The 5,000-nt window shown below is 42.4% G+C and overlaps 2 non-coding genes and 1 pseudogene across 2 annotated transcripts; all 3 read left to right on the top strand.

The window, feature by feature from the left end:
* The first annotated feature begins 377 nt into the window (after nt 1-377).
* LOC112539727 (small subunit ribosomal RNA) lies at nt 378-2,547 on the top strand. Its single transcript, XR_003083719.2, has one exon. It is a non-coding gene; the product is annotated as a small subunit ribosomal RNA (ribosomal RNA).
* Nucleotides 2,548-3,034: 487 nt separating this feature from the next.
* LOC149092725 (5.8S ribosomal RNA) lies at nt 3,035-3,189 on the top strand. Its single transcript, XR_016200661.1, has one exon. It is a non-coding gene; the product is annotated as a 5.8S ribosomal RNA (ribosomal RNA).
* A 499-nt stretch (nt 3,190-3,688) lies between these two features.
* Nucleotides 3,689-5,000, top strand: part of LOC149092724 (large subunit ribosomal RNA) — a 2,889-nt pseudogene continuing 1,577 nt past the window's right edge.

The following is a 5,000-nucleotide window of genomic DNA, read 5'->3' as shown; positions in this document are numbered from 1 at the left end:
TGCTATCAGACTTCATATCTTGCATATATGTTCAAACTAGTCACTCAACAGAGTGAGCAGTATTAGTATTGAGCTCTGCTTGTGCAAAGCAGACCGCAGATTGATCCAAGAAATTGGTATCAAGCGGTTATAATACTATGCTGTTTAGTTGACTTGCAAACGTACCCAGCAATGGTTACTCCTGCTAGATGTGCTTGCACATTTTAGTGGAAGAAGATGGATTCTAAAGAGCTTTCTGCAGAATTATCTTAATGCACGACATAAATCTCGATACCTCGTTAAAGTTAGCATCCACTTGCTGGTTGTTAGCTGAGGATATCGTATTTATAGCTGCAAAAACAACTTGTTTAGCATTTTACTTTGCTAAAACATCAAGTTACCTGGTTGATCCTGCCAGTAGTCATATGCTTGTCTCAAAGATTAAGCCATGCATGTCTAAGTACATACTGTTTATAAAGTGAAACCGCGAATGGCTCATTAAATCAGTTACGGTTCCTCGGATATTCTTTTTTACATGGATAACTGTGGTAATTCTAGAGCTAATACATGAACAAGTGTTCCAACCTCAGCTTGCTGACGGAAGGATCGCATTTATTAGTACAAGACCAATGATTCTTATTCACCTAGAACCCTGTTCAGTGATTTCGGTCGCTGTCTAAGGACTAGCAGTGGGGATCTTAGCAACTTCGGTTGCATTTCTTGTGATGACTCTGAATAACTGAGCAAATCGTATGGCCTCTGAGCCGACGATGTATCCCTCAAGCAACTGCCTTATCAACTGTCGATGGTAGGTTATGCGCCTACCATGGTTGTAACGGGTAACGGGGAATTAGGGTTCGATTCCGGAGAGGGAGCCTGAGAAACGGCTACCACATCTAAGGAAGGCAGCAGGCGCGCAAATTACACAATCCCAGTACGGGGATGTAGTGACGAAAAATAACAATACGGGACTCTATTGAGGCCCCGTAATTGGAATGAGTACAATTTAAATCCTTTAACGAGGATCTATTGGAGGGCAAGTCTGGTGCCAGCAGCCGCGGTAATTCCAGCTCCAATAGCGTATATTAAAGTTGCTGCGGTTAAAAAGCTCGTAGTTGGATTTCAGTCGAACCTATGGGGTCCACTGATTAAAGGGTTAGATGGTGATGTTAGGTTTCTTGCTTGTGTCTACGGATGCTTGCTTGAACCTTCATTCCTCTTTCCTGGTGGTTACATTCATAGTGTTTAGACAGAAAATTGCTCGATATTTGCTATCAATGCTCTTTACCGAGTGTTGATTCAAGCGATCGAGACTTTTACCTTGAAAAAATCAGAGTGCTCAAAGCAGGCGTCCAAAACCTCGAAAGAGGTGCCTAAAAACGGTATGGTCAACCATCTATATGATGCGTACCACTACCTTAACTTGAATGATCTTGCATGGAATAATGGAATAGGACCTTGGTTCTATTTTGTTGGTCTTAAGAATCCAAGGTAATGATTAAGAGGGACAGACGGGGGCATTTGTATTGCGGCGCTAGAGGTGAAATTCTTGGACCGTCGCAAGACAAACTACAGCGAAAGCATTTGCCAAGAATGTTTTCATTAATCAAGAACGAAAGTTAGAGGTTCGAAGGCGATCAGATACCGCCCTAGTTCTAACCATAAACGATGCCAACCAGCGATCATTCTGAGTAACTAATTTCATGACTCGAATGGAAGCTTCCGGGAAACCAAAGTTTTTGGGTTCCGGGGGAAGTATGGTTGCAAAGCTGAAACTTAAAGGAATTGACGGAAGGGCACCACCAGGAGTGGAGCTTGCGGCTTAATTTGACTCAACACGGGAAAACTCACCCGGCCCGGACACTGAGAGGATTGACAGATTGAGAGCTCTTTCTTGATTCAGTGGGTGGTGGTGCATGGCCGTTCTTAGTTGGTGGAGTGATTTGTCTGGTTAATTCCGATAACGAACGAGACTCTAGCCTACTAAATAGACTTGCAGTTTACACTGCAGTACTCCCCCTTAGTCAACCTGTGGGTGGTAGTATCTCTTGATGGTTTCGGCTGTTGAGGGCTCTGCTGCTATTAGCCTACAGAATTGGCTAGGGTAAGGATGCTGTAGCACTGTAAGGACTTCTTAGAGGGACAAGCGGCGCTCGCAGCCGCACGAAACAGAGCAATAACAGGTCTGTGATGCCCTTAGATGTCCGGGGCCGCACGCGTGCTACACTGAAGTGGTCATCGTGCATACTGTTTCCTGCTCCGAAAGGAGTGGGTAACCGCTTGAACCCATTTCGTGATGGGGATTGGGCATTGTAATTATTGCCCATGAACGAGGAATTCCCAGTAAGCGTGAGTCATTAGCTTGCGTTGATTACGTCCCTGCCCTTTGTACACACCGCCCGTCGCTACTACCGATTGAATGATTTAGTGAGGACTTCGGACTGGTCAATCCAGACCATTGGGAAACTAGTGGTCGGATTGTGCTGGAAAGATGTTCAAACTTGATCATTTAGAGGAAGTAAAAGTCGTAACAAGGTTTCCGTAGGTGAACCTGCGGAAGGATCATTAACGTATTACCCTCTTATTATAAGAGAAATACAACCTTCAAACAATCAAACACTCTGCATAGTGATATTGTAGATGCTAATATGGTGAATGCAATTGAATTGTATTTGCATTAGAGTCGCAATTGTGAATGTTTATTGCAAACATTTAGCCATTGCAACATGATTCTAATTTGCATTACATTCGTTCATTCATACATCCATCTTTCATTATCCAATGCAACAAAGAGTGAGGGTTATCTAACGATAGCCATAATTTCTTTTGCAAAACAATTGTAGTTTATAATGAAAAGCCTGTCTTGCTACATACTTGGTACCTGATCAAGTCTTCAGCTTATGCTGACGGCAAGGTTTAAAGAAGGAAGTTTTACACTTCTTCGCCTAACTAAGTAAAGACAACTATGGTTTTTATAAACTGCATACAATTGTTTTCAAACCCTCTCAATGCAGATTTAGGATACTTATTAAAAGTCCCACGGTGGCAAAGATACATCTTCAAGCGGTGGATCACTCGAATTACCAATCGATGAAGAACGTAGCTAGCTACGATAATCGGTGCGAATTGCAGGACACGCCGAGCACTTGAGCTTCCAACGCACATTGCGGCTTTCGGGTCTTTTCCGAGGTCACATCTGTCTGAGAGTTGAGATGTAAAATAATCAACAAAACACTTGCATACTACCATATATGCATTGTTTTGAGAGGATTGTATATTTATATGCATGAATCTTGATGTTTTATTCCTTTTCTTAATTGCAATTCGTTGCAATTTAGTAAGGAGAATCTCAAATCTACTTGTTTCACATGATAAATTTTGTGTACAATGCATATTTCATCTCTGCAAGCAGTATATATGAATAGATACTAGCATGAGATTCTAAGGTTAGTCGCCTATCTGACGACGCTAAAGTCGTATTGCAGATAACTATGGTGATCAACTAACCTGTTAACTGATGAATCTTCTTGCACTTGTATAAATCGTACAAATAGTAGCTATTTCATTCTGTTAAAGCAGACCTAAGAAGTAATGCAAAGGCAAAATTTGTGCAAACATTAAAGTAGATTTACGTTGCTTGCTTGCAAACAACACAAATAAACATTAATCAACTTAATCAATATTTTTGATCTCAGATCAGGTGAGGTTACCCGCCGAATTTAAGCATATAATTCAGCGGAGGAAAAGAAATCAAATGAGATTCCCTGAGTAACGGCGAGTGAAAAGGGATGAGTCCGGCGCAAAGGTTTTCCATTGAAAGGTGGAAAGCGGTGCTGCGTAATGGCTAGAGTCACGATTATTTCAACTAAATCTGCAAGTCCCTCTGACAAGGGCCCTCTTCCCAGAGACGGTTCTAGGCCGGTGGCAGATCTTGGTTAATGGAATATCGATTACTGGCTTTAGTCGCGGATAGAGTCAGATTGCTTGAGAGTGCAATCCAAATTAGGAGGTAAACTCCTCCTAAGACTAAATACGATGGTAATATCGATAGCAAACAAGTACCGTGAGGGAAAGTTGCAAAGTACTTTGAAGAGAGAGTTCAAAAGGACGTGAAACCGCTTGTAGAGAAACGGATAGAACCACGAAGTGTAGCTGAGAGGAGAACTCAGCTCCTCTTGTGTATTGTTGCCTTTTTCTATTCAGTGCTAAGAATGCTTTACAGCGTTCCAAGATCAGTAGGTTAAGGGGTAACTTTTAGCCTGCCCTTGGATCTTGGTATTGATAGGAGGAGTGCAATATGTGCATGAGGAGTGCATTTTCTCAACTCTCGTGCTCAAACCACGACCAATGTGAAGGAGAGTGCAAAACTCTTGTTCAAGTGATAACAGCAAGGTGTACTAAACACACACCTAATCAGCATTTAGTTTTCACAGCTACTAATATTCCTTGCGTTGTTAGACTTAGCCTGTGAGCTAGTGTTGGCAACTGTTACCACAGTCACATTGGAGATGAATCTCTGCTTATGCAGGGTCAACAATGCTTGTCATCTGCTCTGACGAATCCGACTAGTCTTTCGTTGATGATGTCTGTTTCTTCACCTGGTGTTGAAACAACTCATGGATTGGCTGGCTTTTGGTGGTTTGCTGGTAAAAGTGGCAAGCTTACGTTAACCTAGTGATTCTGTGGTCAGTAGATCGGTACTCTATCCGACCCGTCTTGAAACACGGACCAAGGAGTCTAACATGTATGCAAGCTGATCAGTCTTGTTTAGGCTTGAAAGGCGAATTGAAAGAAATTGATATGATGTATGCTTGTAAGAGTATACCGCAATATCAGCCCGTGATATATCCACTTTACCGAGATTTTCGCGGAGCACTAGTATATATGTTAGTACCCGAAAGATGGTGAACTAAGCCCGGACAAGATGAAGCCAGAGGAAACTCTGGTGGAGGTCTGTAGCGATTCTGACGTGCAAATCGATCGTCAGATCCGGGTTTAGGGGCGAAAGACTAATCGAACCG

The sequence above is a fragment of the Tetranychus urticae genome, unplaced genomic scaffold (assembly GCF_039701765.1).
Source record: "Tetranychus urticae isolate SD_2017Ah unplaced genomic scaffold, NJAU_TeUrti_SD_1.0 Scaffold_6, whole genome shotgun sequence".
NCBI classification, from domain to species: Eukaryota; Metazoa; Arthropoda; class Arachnida; order Trombidiformes; family Tetranychidae; genus Tetranychus; species Tetranychus urticae.
The sequence above is the reverse complement of the archived record's forward strand: the minus strand, read 5'-3'. Positions and strand labels throughout refer to the sequence as shown.